At 45.2% G+C, this 20,523-nt stretch overlaps 1 protein-coding gene and 1 pseudogene across 4 annotated transcripts in view; both read right to left on the bottom strand.

Annotated features, from left to right (window-relative positions):
• Window positions 1–20,523, bottom strand: part of NF2 (NF2, moesin-ezrin-radixin like (MERLIN) tumor suppressor) — a 101,185-nt gene that overhangs the window by 63,467 nt on the left and 17,195 nt on the right. The window lies entirely within an intron of this gene.
• Window positions 16,581–20,363, bottom strand: LOC141582557 (large ribosomal subunit protein uL24-like; annotated as a pseudogene).

Here is a 20,523-nt window from a genome sequence, read left to right as displayed (position 1 = left end):
GACGGGGCTTCCGGGTGCCGGCCAACTCACCGGAATATGACCAAGCTCATCTTCAGCGTCATCACTCATCCACTACACCATGCTGATGCTGTGAAGTGACTCACTGTCTTCTGAACGTCTCCCGAGGCCGTAGGTGCCTCAGCACAAGGGTAATAATAGTCTCTTTCGTCTCCCCACAGTGACCAGGCAAGTGTATGCATACAAGACATGGCAAGCAATGGCTGTATGAAGCACGGACTTGACTACTTCAAAAACTCAAAACTCAAACACTTAAAGCCAGTTAACTTCCACTCACCCACTTCCACAAATAGTTAGTGAACACACACATTGTGTCCAAGCACAGCCCAAGGTGAAGGGGACAAATGGAGACTAAGAGACAAGTCTTGGGCCGGGCGCGGTGGCTCAAGCCTGTAATCCCAGCACTTTGGGAGGCCGAGGCGGGTGGATCACGAGGTCAAGAGATCGAGACCATCCTGGTCAACATGGTGAAACCCCGTCTCTACTAAAAATACAAAAAATTAGCTGGGCATGGTGGCGTGTGCCTGTAATCCCAGCTACTCAAGAGGCTGAGGCAGGAGAATTGCCTGAACCCAGGAGGTGGAGGTTGCGGTGAGCCGAGATCACGCCATTGCACTCCAGCCTGGGTAACAAGAGCGAAACTCCGTCTAAAAAAAAAAAAAAAAAAAAAAGAGAGACAAGTCTCTACTCTCAGAGGTGTAAGATATGAACCAGCTGGGAGCAGATAATCACCTCCTTCACCGCACACATAAAAAACCCAGGAGTGGCCAGGTGCAGTGGCTCAAGCCTGTAATCCCAGCACTTTGGGAGGCCAATGCGGGTGGATCACGAGGTCGAGAGATCGAGACCATCCTCGTCAGCATGGTGAAACCCCATCTCTACTAAAAAAATACAAAAAATTAGCTGGGCATGGTAGTGCATGCCTATAATCCCAGCTACTCAGGAGGCTGAGGCAGGAGAATTGCTTGAACCCAGGCGGCGGAGGTTGCGGTGAGCCGAGATCGCATCATTGCACTCCAGCCTGGGTAACAAGAGCGAAACTCTATCTCAAAACAAACAAACAAACAAACAAACAAAAACCCAGGAGTGGGTTTTCAACACTACAACACTGTGAGAGCCACAACAGGGACACCCAGGGGCTGCAGGAACCTCCTATCTTGAACAGGTAGGGAAAGGACATCTAAACTGGCTCACACTAGAAAAGAGGAACCAAGTGAAGACTGGGCTTGGGGAAGGAGGAGCCAGCGGGGAGTATGCTCCAGGCAGAGGGAACAGCATATGCACAGGTCTAGAGGCAAAACAGAGGTCAGTCGTCCTCACAGGAAATGGGAGTAGGACAGTTCAGGCTGGCTGGAGGATACTGCTGTGTTTCTAAAAGGACCAAAACTACAATCTGAAATCAAGAACAAAAAATAATAATAAAATAAATAAACAAAATCAATTCTTTGTTAACTATCTCTGCCTCTCTCATCTGAACCAAAAAACACAGAAAGTTATCTGGTGACCATTTTCTCCATTCTCCCAAGTATGGAACACACTAGTACCATTCTAGAAACGGGAGAGAAGTTAAATTGTTACCTAAGATGGATGCCCCAGGACACGAGGGCTTAATCTTTCCAGGAACTAGTCTAAAAGGAATACAGATAAGTGATGGTTATCTACTGTTGGTAGGAATCTCTGGACTGTCTCTGTGTGACCTTGGGCATGTGACAGAACTTCCTTGTGCTTTGCAATGGGAATAATAAACAGAACCCATCTTGGCAGATCGATCTAAGGATTAACTGCATTGATACATTTTAAAACCCTATGACAGTGCTTGGCCCATGGCAAATAAATACTCAGTAAGGAGCAGTTATTGTTAATTGAAACCCTGCCTCCTCTCCTTAGATTCTCAAGTGGCACTGTTTAAGACCTCCATGCCCTGCTTCGCACCAAGGATGATGGATGCCAGATCACAAAGGGCACCATCAATTCTCATCAAGCTACCTATACTATCACTCATTTGACAAACCTTTATTGAGCATCCACTACGTCCCGGTCACTGTGCTCAGCACAGGAGATAAACGATGGATTGAGGACAAGACACCGTTCCTGTTCATGTCTGACAGGGAAGACAGGTAAATGGATCACAAAAATGCAGCCTGTAAGTGCTATCAGAACAGGGTGCTGTGGCAATACAACTCGGGCCTGAGTCTCGGGGAGTAAGGTCTTCACTGAGGAGATGCTGTCTGAGCTATGTCTTGAAAGCCAGGGGGTAGTTCAGCTGCGGTGAAGGGGCTGACAAGAGCGAGGTCACGCCAGCCGGAAGGAACAGCAGGTCTGCCGCTCGGGTCCAAGCTGTTGCAAAGTGAAGGAATGTTCTTTGCACTTTTCTAGTATCTGACAAACAGCATAATTATCCTATCTGCAGTACTGAATGTTCAATGCAGTACTGAATATGCAGCTTCAGCCGGTGGGTGCGTGTGACAATTCTGACTCTCAACGCTGATTAGGAACCAGGTTGTTGAGTCACTGATTCGGAGCAGTGATGCACCCTGTAGCAATACCTGCGGGGCTCCAGGAACCTAGGACTCGTGGGATAAGTCTCATGTTTATTTTCTTGTTAAAAAATGTCCCTTTTGGATACCTGATGACACATAAGCCTTTCAGGCCCTGCACTCATGCCACTTGAGGGCCTTTTTGTTAGGGTTTATCATTTTCCTCAACAGGTTGCTAAAAGAATAGCTCCTGGGCCGGGCGCGGTGGCTCAAGCCTGTAATCCCAGCACTTTGGGAGGCCGAGGCGGGTGGATCACGAGGTCAAGAGATCGAGACCATCCTGGTCAACTTGGTGAAACCCCGTCTCTACTAAAAGTGCAAAAAATTAGCTGGGCATGGTGGCGCGTGCCTGTAATCCCAGCTACTCAGGAGGCTGAGGCAGGAGAATTGCCTGAGCCCAGGAGGCGGAGGTTGCGGTGAGCCGAGATCGCGCCATTGCACTCCAGCCTGGGTAACAAGGGCGAAACTCCGTCTCAAAAAAAAAAAAAAAAAAAAAAAAGAATAGCTCCTGGTTCTGATTAAATGTTCATTTAAACCCGTCACTTTCCACCCAACCAAAGTGTTCAAAACTGCTCTGGATCCACCATGATTCCCTGCCTCATCTCAGCCTAGTGAAGAAGAGGGAAGCTAAGGGGCAGATGCTCATTTTGCAGAAGGAAAGAGAGAGAGGTGAAGGAGTGAAAAAGGTGATGGGGGAAGAAGAAAGGCAGAAAGGAGCACAAATATGGGCTCCAGTGCCTGGAAGCTCCCCCTCCCAGGCCTCCTCCTCAAGGTGCCCTTCAGGCATAGAGGCTAACAGGAGGGAGTCTGGAAGTACGATGCTTCTCGCCTTTGTGGCTGTGGTCACCCATTACTTTAACAGGCTGCAGTGCTATTTCATAGATATATACTCGTGCCTGTATCATAGATAGATATGTATGAACTTTATAAATGGGACTAAGTGCTGTCAGCTTGTTATTTTTTTATAGGAGCTGAATTTATGAGCTTCGCCCAGAGTGAAGTGCTTGTACTTTATCAACCTAGAATGTTATAAGTAAACAGCACTAAGCACTTACGCTCCACGGCAGGAACGTAGCTGGAATGCGGTACTTTTGTGCTATAGGAAGCAACCAGTACCAATAGCCTGCAGGACTGATTGGTGTCTATTAACCAGGAAAGCATTAGGAATAACACCTACTGAACAGCCATCTTGCATTGCAACTGGCCAGGTTGAGACTCAACCCTAAAACTGCCATTTGTTTCTTGCTTTGACAGCTGCACTTCTCCCACCGCTTTCTTTGGGACATAGAGCCATCAGCAGTCGAATCCTGGTATCTGCTGATACAACAATGCAGGGTAAGAAACCAGACCCACGACGGGAAAAGGCCTGTTTGAAAAGGACAACTTTCTTGAAAAAAGTGAACTGAATTTGGCTACTACTATATGAAAAGCCTAAGTATTAAAACCTACAGAGAAATTTTGCCTCTAAAGAGAAGACTAAAATGTGGAAAAAGCTAAGAGAGAAGCAATATTCCGTTTCATAGAGGTCTGTTGGGCTAAATTATCAGCTACACAAAGAATGCTGTTTGACTGGCTGTCTCCTCTGCAGAAGATGAAAGAGAACTGAGGAACTCAGCATTCACTTATCAGTTTCTTCTAATTAGCTCACAAGCTGCCCTAGCATTTGCCATAAAACTTGTCAAAAGGTTAGCTCCCATACAGATAAAGCAACAAAAGGAACGGCATCTCCCCAGGCTCAGGACATGTGCCCCATGTCTGCCATTATTTCAGAAATGGAAAACCAAGGATGATGTGATCTCCCCCTCTCAATTATTTATCCATAACTGATTTCTGCAGCGATAGCTGGCCTAAGAGGACAGGTTTATAGAAGACTTGAGAATTTAAGATGCTAATGCATCAGATCTAAACCTGAATACAACTTTTGTCTGTTTTGAAAATAGATGCCAAATACCTCAATTTACAAGAAACACACAATGGAAAAAGTTATAAAAGTAATTTTGCTGTGCAGTAAGTGAATAATAAATTCCATTAAAATCTATTCTGGGGCTGGGCGCAGTGGCTCATGGCTGTAACCCCAGCACTTTGGGAGGCCAAGATGGCCGGATCACCTGAGGTCGGGAGTTTGAGACCACCCTGACCAACATGGAGAAACCCCATTTCTACTAAAAATACAAAATTAGCCAGGCATGGTGGCACATGCCTGTAATCCCAGCTACTCAGGAGGCTTAGGCAGGAGAATTGCTTAAACCCGGGAGGCAAAGGTTGTGATAAGCTGAGATTGCACCACTGCACTCCAGTCTGGGCAACAAAAGCGGAAACTCCATCTCAAAAAAAAAAAAATCTTATCTATTCTGATTAAATGAAGAAGATAAAAAAAGTGCAGTAATGTAAGTCTAACATTGATACTCTCAATTCAGGGTATGGTATCACACACAACAAAACCACTTCTTGTGTCTCATGATTAAACTCCAAAACCATCATGCTATTTCTTTTCACAATTAAAGGATGCACCACATCTCAGCCATTATTGTCAACATGAGGGGAAAAGATTCTCCAAATAGAAATAGATCATAGGTCAACACCTGTGAAAAGAAAGGGGAAAAATAGATCATAGCAAAAAGAGAAAGAAAGTGAGGGAGGGAGAGAGAGAGAGACTTGTGTCTTCCACTCTACCAATCCTGAACCCTACATCCTTCATTTAAATCTGGGCAAGATCTCACAAACTTGGAGGCCAGACATGGTGGTTCATGCCTGTAATCCCAGCACTTTGGGAGGCCAAGACAGGCAGATCACAAGGTCAGGAGATTGAGACCATCCTAGCTAACATGATGAAATGCCATCTCTACTAAAAATACAAAAAAATTAGCAGGGCGTGGTGGCACGTGCCTGTAGTCCCAGCTACTCAGGAGGCTGAGACAGGAGAATCGCTTGAACCCAGGAGGCAGAGGTTGCAGTGAGCTGAGATTGCACCACTGCACTTCAGCCTGGGTGACACAGTGAGACTCTATTTAAAAAAAAAAAAAAAAAAAAAAAAGGATACCACAAACTTGAAAGATCCTCTTTATAAAAAATTCAAACTCTAATCTCTTGCCCTGTCAGTTTCTGCCATAATCAACCACAGCAAGTAATTTTCTTCTCCCAGTCCTCCAATCATCTGTTATTATGCTAAATCTATTTAAATTATTGCCTTCAATTCTTCATCAACTGCTTCCTCCCTCCTTCAGCCAATTACCCTACCATATTACAACCCAGCCTATGTCCTCCCATGTCAGCAAACTTACATGCTTCCATTTATTTGTAACCAGACCTTTCTAAGATCCATTCCTTTGTCTCCCTGCTGTCCATGCCCCCAATACCACATACATGAATCAGTCTGTGTTTATCTGTATTGAGAAATGAGGTACTTGTCATTCCCTAAGTTTCCTGTCTTTCCTCCAATTCTACAGATCACAAACTCCTTGAAGGCAAGGGTACACACACACACACACACACACACACACACACACACAGAATAAGTCTCCCAGAACCCAGGCAAGTGCTACATAATCTGGGATACTCCATAAATGCTTGATGCTTGTGTGATGCTTGTGGTTGGCTGATGAGGTTGATGACAATGATAACTAGATGAGACTTCTGAGTAGAACAGTCTTCTAAGTAATGATCGCAATGAAGCAAGAATTTATGACACTCTTTATTAAAATTGTAATTGCATAATTAGGCCTTAAGGTATATATTTTCCCCCTTTGGTAACACATACTGATTTCCACTCTCTAAAAATACCTTGGCAAGGAAACGTAAATCTCAAAGAATCAAGAAAATTTTCCACAGAACAAAGACTAGTAAGAAACAAATCTCAGCCGGGCGCGGTGGCTCAAGCCTGTAATCCCAGCACTTTGGGAGGCCGAGGCGGGTGGATCACGAGGTCGACAGATCGAGACCATCCTGGTCAACATGGTGAAACCCCGTCTCTACTAAAAATACCAAAAAAATTAGCTGGGCATGGTGGCACGTGCCTGTAATCCCAGCTACTCAGGAGGCTGAGGCAGGAGAATTGCTTGAACCCGGGAGGCAGAGGTTGCGGTGAGCCGAGATCGCGCCATTGCACTCCAGCCTGGGTAACAAGAGCGAAACTCCGTCTCAAAAAAAAAAAAAAAAAAAAAAAGAAACAAATCACAGCACCTTGGGAAGCCACAAAATGGAGCTTTTAAACTGATAAGTCTTTCAAAACCAAATGAACTACAGTTTTTCAAGGGAAAAAGGCCTTATGCTTGCCGTTTCTGGCATCTTTCCTGCTTAAGTGCAGAGCAGTTGTGGGAGCAGCAGGAATCCGGCAGGGAGGTCTGTATCCTAGATTCTCTGCCTCAACCACACACAAGTCTATGACTTGGACTTGCCATGCAGCTCAACTGGGCCTCAGTTTCTTCATTGGTAAATCTCTTAGGAGCCATGCAATCACCATATTTTACTATATAATAAGCAAAGAAGATTCACTTCAAAGTTGACTGACATATGACAAAGCAAAAAGAAATAGTACAACCATGGTGCTATGAAAGCAATACAGTCCCCCAAAAAGCAAAAACGACAATCTCTATCTTTGGAATTTAGCTCACAACATGAGAGCAATCATAGCTCTGTCAAACAGCTATAAAATACCCAAACCCGCTGTGCTGGGTAAGTCACTTAACCTCTTTGGGTCTCAGCTTCCACAATCATCAAGTGGTCTTTCATGGTTACCACCACTGTCTTAGGCTATGAGCTTGACATGTCTTTGTATAAACCATGTAGCACATTCTGACTGCGACGGTAATTTTCTTTCAAGCTTTTAACATTTCACTGTGTATCTTAAAACCATTTTCAGGGATATAAATGACTTCACCTTTAATTTATGTATGGTTTCACATTCTTTTCCCTCATTCAAGGTCTGCTATCATATTCCTTACTCAGAATAATCATGAGTTGACTGTATAACAATGAACTCTCCCAGGTGTGGTGGCTCAAGCCTGTAATCCCAGCACTTTGGGAGGCTGAGGTGGGTGGATTACCTGAGGTCAAGAGTTCAAGACCAGCCTGGCCAACATGGTAAAATCCTGTCTCTACTAAAAATACAAAAATTAGCCAGGTGTGGTGGTGGGCACCTGTAATCCCAACTACTCGGGAGGCTGAGGCAGAAGAATTGCATGGACCCAGGAGGCAGAGGTTGCAGTGAGCTGAGATTGCACCATTGCACTCCAGCCTGGACAACAGAGCAAGACTCCATCTCAAAAAAGAAAAAGAATTCTCCGATGTAATAAAATTGGGAATGATAATGCTGCTGAAAAATAGCAGTTTTTATCACATAGCATGTTGCTGCTATTCAATAATTGGCAAGGATTACAAATGTGTGATATATTGAGAATAATAATTTTGCAGAGTGCTACAAATAGGAAATAATAGTAAATTCAGCGCAGATAAGGCACAAGGGTAAATTTCAAATGCCTAAACATCAGGTACAACAAGCAGACCATGAAACACAACTCCTGACTAAGTATCAACCAACTGATTACTCCTCCCTGGACAACGTAAAAATTGTGGTCAGTATGTAACAGTGCATTAAAGCTCCCAGCACAACAGAGCTAGAGCATAATCCCTTCATGTGAACCAGCTTCTCTAGAACCCAGACCCTTGCCTGGAAAGAAGTTTTGAATATTCTGTTTCTAGCTTGACCTTTTGATAGAGTTTCATAGTCATCAATGACAATAAAACTGACCTTAATAACATTAGACGGTATAGGCATGAGTGGATAGGACTGGTAAAAATGTCTGCAGATGGATGAGAACTACTGTGGGCTGAAGACTTAACATATTTATGAGACTGATTTAATCTCAAAATCAATAGGATTAAGAAGTAGGAAGATGCACTGATGGTGAATTTAAAACCAAAGCATCAGTCAAGATACGTTTAATAATTACTCCAGGCTTCAGTTTTTAAGTTTTATATTAAAGTCAACCCATCAAAACTATTGAAACAAGAAGACAAAAACTGGCAAGGTGGAGGGGAAAGCTATAAGCAATATAGCTCACTCACTAAGACAAAATCTATGTAAATTTTCCAAAGATAGGTCAAAATTTGGCAAAGAAGCAAAAAAGACAACAGTAGCAAAAGTGTTGGAAGAGAAACAAGGCAGTGTCTTTAGAAATGATGCGGTCGGACACCACCTAGTGGCCATAGAGATTCCTGCACTAGGACACGCACCTCGAGTCAAGACAAGGGACTGAAGATTTCATTAACATTTTTTTCCCTGAAGTCAGCACTACTCTGGTAATAAATTTTGACGTGCTAAATATGTCCTAAAACATGTGGATTTAGAATCTAGATTAAACAAAGCACAGACAGAAGGACAGAACACATCATCCTCTAACAAGAATTGAGAAGCCTTGTCGCCAGCTGGCTAGAAAGATAAGCAGCGCTGAGAAAACTCAATTCTGGGTTTTTAAAACCTCAAATGCTTTAATTTGTGAAATTAAAAATAAACAAGCCCCAAAAATGTTTTTGGACAGAAATGCAAAACTAGCATGAGTAATGGGAGAAGTCATCAAAAACAAAGAAAAATTTCAAAACAACACACTAGGGACAAAAGAATGCACAATGTAATTAACTACGGCAGAAATCCGAAAAGAATCCTGCTATCACAGTGGACATCAAACTAAATAGAGATCTATTACACAGCACGCTACAAAAGAAGATCCGACCAGCACAGTGGTTCATACCTGTAATCCCAGCATTTTTTGGGAGGCAGAGGCGGGCAGATCATGAGGTCAAGAGATAGAGACCAGGCCGGGTGCAGTGGCTCACGCCTGTCATCCCAGCACTTTGGGAGGCTGAGGAGGGTGGATCATGAGGTCAAGAGGTCGAGACCATCCTGGTCAACATGGTGAAACCCCGTCTCTACTAAAAATACAAAAAATTAGCTGGGCATGGTGGTGCATGCCTGTAATCCCAGCTACTCGGGAGGCTGAGGCAGAATTGCCTGAACCCAGGAGGCGGAGGTTGCAGTGAGCCGAGATGGCGCCAGTGCACTCCAGCCTGGGTAACAAGAGCGAAACTCCGTCTCAAAAAAAAAAAGATAGAGACCACCCTGGCCAACATGGTGAAACCCTGTCTCTACTAAAAATACAAAAATTAGCCGGGCGTGGTGGCTCAAGCCTGTAATCCCAGCACTTTGGGAGGCCGAGGCGGGTGGATCACGAGGTCGAGAGATCGAGACCATCCTGGTCAACATGGTGAAACCCCGTCTCTACTAAAAATACAAAAAATTAGCTGGGCATGGTGGCACGTGCCTGTAATCCCAGCTACTCAGGAGGCTGAGGCAGGAGAATTGCCTGAACCCAGGAGGCGGAGGTTGCGGTGAGCCGAGATCGCGCCATTGCACTCCAGCCTGGGTAACAAGAGCGAAACTCCTTCTCAAAAAAAAAAAAAAAAAAAAAAAAAAAATACAAAAATTAGCTGGGTGTGGTGGCGCGTGCTGTAGTTCCAGCTACTCAGGAGGCTGAGGCAGGAGAATCACTTGAACTCAGGAGGCAGAGGTTGCAGTGAGCTGAGCTCTCACCGCTGCACTCCAGCCGGGGGATAGAGCAAGACTCTTGTCTCAAAAAAAAAAAAAAAAGATTCTTCAATAAGAATATGGCATAAGGTAAGTTCATTTATTTGGACTAATTATAGAATTTAAAGGGTCTAAAATTATTAAGGCATGGATAATCTGAATAAGGTTCAAAGAAAATAAAGGCAATGATTAAGAAGAAAATTCACATTTTCTAGTATGACACACTTCCTGTTCCCACATTCCCAGCCCACGACAACATAGGTAGGTAATACTTATCAAATACTTACTATGGGTCAGGCCCTGGACTAAGTGCCTGTAAAGGTCCACCTCATTTATGTCTCAGAACAACCCTGGCTGGGTATGGTGACTCATACCTGAAATCCCAGCACTTTGGGAGGCTGAGGCAGGAGGATCACTTGAGGTTAAAAGTTCAAGGCCAGCCTAGACAACATGGCGAAACCCTGTCTCTACTAAAAATACAGAAATTAGCCAGGCGTGGTGGTGCGCTTCTGTAATCCCAGCTACTCAGGAGGCTGATGCACAAGAATCGCTTGAACCTGGGAGGTGAAGGTTACAGTAAGCCGAGATCACACCATTGCACTCCAGCCTGGGCAACAGAGGGAGGCTCTGTCTCCAAACACACACACGCACACACACGCACACGCACACACACACACACACACCCTATAAAAAAGATACCATTATTCTCCTCATTTTATAGATGCAGCAACTGAGGTTTAAAAAGTTAAGTTCAAGGTCACTTGGGAAGCAGGTAGCAGCTGCAGGGCTTTTCCCAGGCCAATTTACCCCTTCTATCAGGGCTGTAGCTCTTATTCCTTAAGCACTATTCTTCCCATCCTTTAAATTTTCTCACACCTATCACTCAGGTCTTGAAATTACTTCCCACCAAAGAAGGAACTATGAAAGGGGGAGGAGCACAGTGAGCCTCTTCTGCCCACATCACCTAAAATAAGATGGTAAAGCTGAGGGCCTCCCCTCATTTTTCAAAATAACTAAGGCCTGGGGGAAGTAAGTGACATGCCCAAGGTCACACAGTGGTGCTCTGCCGAGAAGCCTGGTGTTCAGACAGCAGTTTAGGGAATCTCGATGGTTTTACACAAGTAACACCCTGATTGCATGCAGGAACCAGACATGAGAAGTGGACTGACCTCCTGAGCTCAACTCTGGTCAGGCTTGACCCAAATTCCCTTCTTCCTGGCTGATCTCGGAGACTGAGGACTGGCTCTGGACCTCAGGACATCCTGAATCTTAGGCCTACTAGGTCTTCTGCTCATTCTCGGTCACAGAACCCCCTGATCCCGGGATTCACTAGATGCTTAGCATCTGCATAGTTTTGTCCCAGCCCCCACCGAGCAAGTCCCACTGCTGTTCAGGTTTCAATGTGATATCCTGCCCAAAGCATTTGCCTTCAATTGTTTCCTATTTCCAACCTCTCTCTCCCCACTTCAAACCCCAGACATTCCAAATCATTCTGCATGCAAACCACTTTAAATCACACTCACAGTAAAAACTTCGAAGCTCTTTGTCACATCTGATGAATACAAGCTCTTTAACCTGGGCTTCTTGAGCCTCTAGTATCTAGCCTGAACCTACCAATTCACACATATCTCTAGCTGGGCATGGTGGCTCATGCCTGTAATCTCAGAGCTTTGGGAGGCTGAGGCAGAAGGATCCCTTGAGCCCAGGAGTTCCAGACCAGCCTAGGCAATGTAGCTGGATCCCATTTCTACAAAAAAAAAATACAAAATTAGCCAGGTATGGTGGCACATACCTGTAGTGCCAGCTACTGGGGAGGTTAGGCAGGAGAATTTATTTATTGAGCCCAGCCAGTCAAGTCTGTAGTGAGCTGTGATAGCGCCACTGCACTCCAGTCTGAGTGAGACCCTATCTCAATTAAAAAAAAAAAACATCACCCCCACTCTCTGCTCAAACCACAGGATTTCCACCCACTGCCTTTGCTCAAGCCACATCTCCATGGTTCACCCCACAGCACAGTGATTTCTCTTTCCCTCTCAACTAGCACACCCTCATTCAATATATATACATATTTCTTTGTGTTATCTTTTCCTGTTTGTCTAGATTATGAGCACCTTGGAAAGCTAAACCTTCCCTCTTACTACCTTTTCTGTAAGTTCCAATGCTTTAAATACAGGCTCTTCCAAAACCGCACTGTCAGTGAGAGGGAAGTGGATTTTTTTATTTTTTAAAGATAGACTCTGGTGGCCGGGTGCGGTGGCTCACACCTGTAATCCCAGCACTTTGGGAGGCCAAGGCAGGTGGATCACAAGGTCAAGAGATCGAGACCATCTTGGTCAACATGGTGAAACGCCATCTCTACTAAAAATACAAAACATTAGATGGGCATGGTGGCGTGTGCCTGTAATCCCAGCTACCCAGGAGGTTGAGGCAGGAGAATTGCCTGAACCCAGGAGGCGGAGGTTGCGGTGAGCCGAGATCGCGCCATTGCACTCCAGCCTGGGTAACAAGAGTGAAACTCCGTCTCAAAAAAAAAAAAAAAAAAAAAGATGGACTCTGGTTCTGTCACTCAGGATGGAGTGCAATGGTGCAATCTTGGCTCACCATAATCTCCACCTCTCAGGTTCAAGCGATTCTCCTGCCTCAGCCTCCAGAGTAGCTGGGACTACAGGCATGTGCCACCACACCTGGCTAATTTTGTATTTTTAGTAGAGACGGGGTTTCACCATGTTGACCAGGATGGTCTCAATCTCTTTTTTTTTTTTTTTTTTTTTTTTTTGAGACGGAGTTTCGCTCTTGTTACCCAGGCTGGAGTGCAATGGCGCAATCTTGGCTCACCGCAACCTCTGCCTCCCGGGTTCAGGCAATTCTCCTGCCTCAGCCTCCTGAGTAGCTGGGATTACAGGCACGCACCACCATGCCCAGCTAATTTTTTATATTTTTAGTAGAGATGGGGTTTCACCATGTTGACCAGGATGGTCTCGATCTCTTGACCTCGTGATCCACCCGCCTCGGCCTCCCAAAGTGCTGGGATTACAGGCTTGAGCCACTGCACCCGGCTGGTCTCAATCTCTTGACCTTGTGATCCGCCCGCCTCGGCCTCCCAAAGTGCTGGAATTACAGGCTTGAGCCACCACGCCCGGCCTTTCCTTTTTATTTTTTAAAATTTATTTTATTTATTTATTTTTTGAGACAAGGTCTCACTCTGTCACCCAGGCTGGAGTGCAGTAGTGCAATCAGGCAGCTCACAGCAGCACTGAACTCCCAGGTCCAGGTGATCCTTCCACCTCAGCCTCCCGAGACACTAGGACCACAGGTGCACACCACCACATCCAGCTAATTTTGTATTTTTTGTAGAGACAGGGTTTCACCGTGTTGCCCAGGCTGTTATTTCCTTTTAGGTAACAACCCTTATATAGTAGCACTTATCTTGTGCTAGGTACTATTTTAAGTACTTTGCCAGTAGTAATTACTCAATTTTAATTCTTGTAACACTATGCGGGAAGAATTATTATAATCACCATTTTACAGATAGGAAACAGAGGCTTGTGAGGGGATTAAGGAACTTGTCTAAGGTTGCAAAGCTGGTTAGAGGCAGAGCCAGGAATCAAACTCTGAGGCCTATGCTTTTGTCTCTAGGCTATGCTGCCTCAGCGGCCCCAATAAGGAAACTGAACCTTGAGCTAAGACTTGGTCAACTTACATGAGAACTTCAATGTGAGGTCCAAATAAGCAACTGCAGCACTTACTGGTCATTATTAAGTTAAAGGGTATGCCCGTCTAGTCTCCCTATTCTCTCATTACCTACCTGTCCCTGTCCTATTCTGCCTCTTTCAGAATAGATAACGGCTTTACTGAGCTTTTAAGTATGCTATGGATCCTGTCTGAGCTTCCATTTCCCCCCGCTTAAAGATGAAGCCAGTTACAGAACCTAGGTCCAAAGGAGCCCTCGATCATTGCTAGGAGATATTCTCTGCCTGGTCCATGTGGGCACCCAGTAAATCACAGAGCTGGGCATGATGGTTCACACCTATAATCCTAGCACTTTGGGAGGCTGAGGCAGGAGGATCCCTGGAGCCCAGGACTTTAAGACTAGCCTGGGCAACCAATGTAGGGAGACCCTGTCTCACCCCGTCACCCAGGCTGGCGTGCAGTGGCTCAATCTCAAGCAATCTCCACCTTCCAGGTTCGAGCAATTATCCTGCCTCAGCCTCTCAAGTAGCTGGGATTACAGGTACATGCCACTGCGGCCGGATTTTTCTATTTTTAGTAGAGATGGTTTTTCGCCATGTTAGCCAGCCTAGTCTTGAACTCCTGACCTCAAGGATCCACCCGCCTCAGCCTCCCAAAGTGCTGAGATTACAGGAATGAGCCACCATACCCAGCCAACCGTCTCTATTTTAAAAAATAAATAAATAAAAGAGACAAAGTCTCATTCTGTCACCCAGGCTTCATGCAGTGACAGGAACATAGCTCACTGCAGCCTCAAACTCCTGAGCTCAAGTGATCCTCCTGTCTCAGCCTCCCAAGTAGCCAGAACTAAAGGTGCGCCCAACCATGCCTAATTATTTTATAATACCTTTTTTTTTTTTTTTTTTTTTTGAGATAGAGTTTCACTCTTGTCACCCAGGCTGGAGTGTGGTGGCGCAATCTCAGCTCACTGCCATCTCCGCCTCCTGGATTCAAACAATTCTCCTGCCTTAGCCTCCCAAGTAGCTGGACTACAGGCACCTATCACGACGCCTGGCTAATCTTCATATTTTTAGTAGAGACAGGGTTTCACCTTGTTGCCCAGACTGGTCTCGAACTCCTGGACTCAAGTGATTTGGCTGCCTTGGCTACGTCTTACCTCAATAAAGTGCTGGGATTATAGGTGTGAGCTACGGTGCTTGGCCTATTTTGTAATATCTCTTGAATGAATAAATGAGTCTCAGTTATATCAAATGAAGTAGTATTCATTTAAAGCATTTAGCATGGTACCTAGCACAAAGTAACTGATAGTCCCTAGCACTTCATCCCACACAAAGGCAGAATGGGGTCTAGGGGAGCACTAGCCAGCGTCCGTTCTACTTCCTTCTTTTCACACCTTCATTAGCTCACATACATTCATCACTCACCCCTGCCTGTCCATGTCCTAGACCTGAGGTGTGGCACCCATGCCATCCACAGGCACTGCTTAAAACCCATGGGAGAGGCCCAGTGTGGTGGCTCATGCCTGTAATTCCAGCACTTTGGGAGGCTGAGGTAGGTGGATCATGAGCTCAGGAGTTCAAGACCAGCCTGACGAACATGATGAAATCCTGTCTCTACTAAAAATGCAAAAATTAGCTGGGCATGGTGGTGCCCACCTGTAATCCCAGCTACTCAGGAGGCTGAGGCAGGAGAATTATTTGAACCTAGGACGCAGGGGTTGCAGTGAGCCGAGATCATGCCATTGTACTCCAGTCTGGGTGAAAAGAGCAAGACTGCCTCTTGCGGGGGGGAAAAAAAAAAAAAAAAAAAAAAAAAAACGTGGGAGAGGCTAAGGGCAGTGGCTTATGCCTGTAATCCCAGCACTTTGGGAGGCTGAGGCAGGTGGATCACAAGGTCAGGAGTTCGAGACCAGCCTGACCAACATGGCGAAACCTCGTCTCTACTAAAAATACAAAAATTAGCTGGGCATGGTGGTAATCCCAGCTACTCAGGAGGCTGAGGCAAGACAATCACTTCAACCCAGGAGGCAGAGGTTGCAGTGAGCCGAGATCGTGCCACTGCACTCCAGCCTGGTGACAGAGAGAGACTTTGTTTTTTAAAAAAGAAAGAAAAGAAAGGAAGGGAAAGAAAGAAAGAAAAAGAAAGAAAGAAACCATGGGAGAGCAAAGCGGTAAAAAAGGTAGATAACAGGCCTGGCATGGTGGCTCACGCCTATAATCCCAGCACTTTGGGAGGCCGAGGCAGGCAGATCACCTGAGGTCAGGAGTTTGAGACCAGCCTGACCAACATGGACAAACCCTGTCTCTACTAAAAATACAAAATTAGCCGGGTGTAGCGGTACATGCCTGTAATGCCAGCTACTCAAGAGGCTAACGCAGGAGAATCACTTGAACCCAGGAGATGGAGGTTTGCAATGAGCTGAGATCACACCATTGCACTCCAGCCTGGGCAACAAAGCGAGACTCTGTCTCAAAAAAAAAAAAAAAAAAAAAAAAGTAGATAACAGTCTTTCTTCTGAAACAGGAATAGATATTTCTTGGTGCACTAATACAGAGTATGCAACTATTACCCTGTATAACTACACTGCCTTCCAGAGTTTACATCTTTGAAGGTGATGTTTGCCTGGTCCTAGGAGTCTAGGATTTAAGGTTTTACGAAATTGCCAGAACAGTTCTACCTGTCTTCCCCTTTTGAAAGTTCCTTCCATTATGGACAACTTGTGTCCACTTGTATGCTGGAATGATCTGTAATGTTGGTATTTAATCCAATCATAATCCCACTTGGGTATGTGGAAACATTTAGAATGCCAAATAACAGGAGAAGGAGGCTTTGTTTTCAACATAAGATAGTATTAGGATCTCACAACTTCCCATTTGGCTTTTCTTACTGATAGATTGAATTATTAGAGTAAAATTCCAGCCTAAATAAGAAATAACATAACCGTTTAGTCTCCTGGCAAATTACACTCAGCACCCACTTTCTCAAAATGACAAATAACAAATCTTTCAAGTGGAAAAATCTTCCAAAGCATCCAGCCAATTGTGCAATGCAGCAAGTAGTGCAGGAAAGAGATTTTTTACCCCTCTCTCTGCAGTAAAAAGAAAAAAAGTCTGAACTTATTAGCATAAGGTAATATGACTCATACGTTAAATGCCACTGGTTCTGAAATTGAGTCCTTCTTGAAAAGCCACCTACATTTGACCTCAATAAAGTCAAGAATTCTATAAGTAAGCCGGGCGCGGTGGCTCAAGCCTGTAATCCCAGCACTTTGGGAGGCCGAGGCGGGTGGATCACAAGGTCGAGAGATCGAGACCATCCTGGTCAACATGGTGAAACCCCGTCTCTACTAAAAATACAAAAAATTAGCTGGGCATGGTGGTGCGTGCCTGTAATCCCAGCTACTCAGGAGGCTGAGGCAGGAGAATTGCCTGAACCCAGGAGGCGGAGGTTGCGGTGAGCCGAGATCGCACCATTGCACTCCAGCCTGGGTAAGGAGAGCGAAACTCCATCTCAAAAAAAAAAAAAAAAAAGAATTCTATAAGTACTCTCTCTCTCCTTTTTTCTTCAAAATGCATCTGCCATCCCCTTGCATCAGCACCTTGCTCAGTTAATGGACAACATAAAAAACAAGGAGAGTAAAATCAATCACTTATCTGAGCCTTATCATCATAAATCAAACGATAATTACTTTCAACAGAATATGTGAACATGGTTTACAAACAGGTTTTTCCACAGGAATTCTGAGGTTCAGTGGGGTGTAATGGCTTGATAAATCACAAACAGGGTAGTGCCCAAGGTAACCAGAGCCTCCTACATTAGGCCAATTATAGTCCCTTCCATATCTTCCTTTTTGCCAGGGACTATGCATTCCATGAATCCTCATTAGAACTCTTCAGGGTCAGCATTAGTAGTCCCATTTTACCAATGAGAAAATAAAGACCAGAGAGCTATGTATCTTGTCCAAAGTAGAAGTAATTTAGCTAGAATTCAAGCCCAGCTCTGTCTTCTTTCAAAGCCCATGTACGTTCTACTACTGCTCTGCTATTCAAAGTGTGGTCCTTGGAGTAGGAGGCATCAACACCTAAAAGTTTGTTTTTAAGGCCGGGCGCGGTGGCTCAAGCCTGTAATCCCAGCACTTTGGGAGGCCGAGGCGGGTGGATCACGAGGTCCAGAGATCGAGACCATCCTGGTCAATATGGTGAAACCCTGTCTCTACTAAAAATACAAAAAAACTAGCTGGGCGTGGTGGCGCGTGCCTGTAATCCCAGCTACTCAGGAGGCTGAGGCAGGAGAATTGCCTGAGCCCAGGAGGCGGAGGTTGCGGTGAGCCGAGATCGTGCCATTGCACTCCAGCCTGGGTAACAAGAGCGAAACTCCATCTCAAAAAAAAAAAAAAGAGTTTGTTTTTAATACAGAATTCTCAGTTCCATCCCCGAACTGCTGAACCAGAACCTACATTTTTCCAAGATTCCCCAGGTCATTTATGTAAACATTAAGGTTTGGCAAGCTTTGCGCTACGCCATCCTGCCTCTCTGAATGTCACTACTATTATCCTTTTCTATAGATGAGTGGTTCTCAATGTGGTCATGGAGGCTGCGTAGGGACAAAGAGGAGATTAGGAGGGTGTCTTCCATATCCCAGAGACACTTGACAATTTCTGAAGATATTTTTGGTTGTCACAACAACTGGAGTGGGGTGGGGGAATGCTACTGACATCTAGTAGGTAGAAGGCAGAGATGCTGCTGAACATCCTAGAATACACAAGACAGCTCCCCACAACAAATAATTATTCAGCCAAAATGTCAATAGTGCCAAGGTTGAAAAACCTTGCTCTAGCTGGTAATATTGTCCGTCATCTTTGGGTCTGAGATCTGCTTAATGAAGAAAAAAGAAAAGCTTTTCCTGGCAAAATTATGGCTGAAGAAATGTCATTTAAAAAATCCATTTCCGACCGGGCGCGGTGGCTCACGCCTGTAATCCCAGCACTCTGGGAGGCCAAGGCGGGTGGATCACGAGGTCAAGAGATCGAGACCATCCTGGTCAACATGGTGAAACCCCGTCTCTACTGAAAATACAAAAAAGCTGGGCATGGTGGCGTGTGCCTGTAATCCCAGCTACCTGGGAGGCTGAGGCAGGAGAATTGCCTGAACCCAGGAGGCGGAGGTTGCGGTGAGCCGAGATCGTGCCATTGCACTCCAGCCTGGGTAACAAGAACGAAACTCCGTCTCAAAAAAAAAAAAAAAAAAAATCCATTTCCTAGCTGGACACGGTAGTTCACACCTGTAATCCCACCATTTTGGGAGGCCAAGGAGGGCAGAACACCTGAAGTCAGGCGTTCAAGAACAGCCTAACAAGGCAAAACCTCGTCTCTACTAAAAATACAAAAATTAGCCGGGCGTGGTGGCATATACCTGTAATCCCAGCTATTTGGGAGGCTGAGGCAGGAGAATCACTTGAACCCAGTAGGTGGAGGTTACAGTGAGCCAAGATTGCCCCACTGCACTCTAGCCTGGGCACCAGAGTGAGACTCTGTCTCAGGAAAAAAAAAACAAAAAAGCAAACAAACCCCAAACCCCTCTTTCCTTACTGTCTAGTCTCTCATACCCTCTCACAACATCTAACATCTATCAAATAGTAACTTAGGTCAGAGATCAGCAAATTATGGACCACAGGACAAATCCAACCCACCACCTATTTCTGTGTGGCCTGATAGCTAAGAATGATTTTTACTTCTCTTTTTATTTTTAAGATGGAGTTTCTCTCTTGTTGTCCAGGCTGGAGTGCAGTGGGGTGATCTCGGCTCACCGAAATCTCTGCTTCCTGGGTTCAGGCGATTCTCCTGCTTCAGCCTCCTGAGTAGCTGGGATTACAGGCATAAGCCACCATACTCAGCTAATTTTATTTTATTTATTTATTTATTTATTTATTTATTTATTCTCGTTTCAAGTTTTAATCAAAGCTTGTATACAAGATTACTTTATTCCTGCATCTTCTCAATTGTTTCTTCCTTGTATCTGCCCTTTTCCTTTCCTACTTGGTGAGATTTGGCTTTCCGTTCAAGGATCTTTTTGCGGTCTTTGTCCAGTTTTAGCCTAGTGATAACCACCTTGCTGGGGTGAATGCCTACATGGACAGTTGTGCCATTAGCCCCCGCTGCACCCGTTCAATGTAGATTACGTATTTCTTCCTGTAAGCCTGGACGACTTTGCCAATCTGCTGACCTTTATAGTGTCCTCGTACAGCCTGAACTTCGTCATCCTTTCGGATGGGCGTGGATCGCACGTTCTGCTTCTGTCTCAGCTCTTTGGAAAGAGGGGAGGTCATAATCCTCCTGCGAATGTGGGACGGTGCATTGAAACGCCTTTCGCGATTCTTGCTTCGGTCGGAAGTCACAAAGGGATTGAACTTCATTTTGGCAGCTCCCGCTTAGGTGATGGCCGTTATTTATTTATTTTTTGAGACAGAATCTCACTTCTTCTTTGCCCAGACTGGAGTGCAGTGGTGCAATGTTGGCTCACTGCAACCTCCGCATCCAGGGTTCAAGCAATTCTTTGCCTCAGCCTCCCAAGTAGCTGGGATTACAGGCGCCTACCACCACACCTGTATTTTAGTAGAGACAAGGTTTCACCATCTTGGCCAGGCTGATCTTGCACTCTTGACCTCATGATCCACTCGCCTCGGCCTCCTAAAGTGCTGGGA

Source organism: Saimiri boliviensis, chromosome 21 (assembly GCF_048565385.1).
Source record: "Saimiri boliviensis isolate mSaiBol1 chromosome 21, mSaiBol1.pri, whole genome shotgun sequence".
Classification (NCBI taxonomy): domain Eukaryota; kingdom Metazoa; phylum Chordata; class Mammalia; order Primates; family Cebidae; genus Saimiri; species Saimiri boliviensis.
Note: the sequence above shows the minus strand (reverse complement) of the source record. Positions and strands in the feature narration are given on the sequence as shown.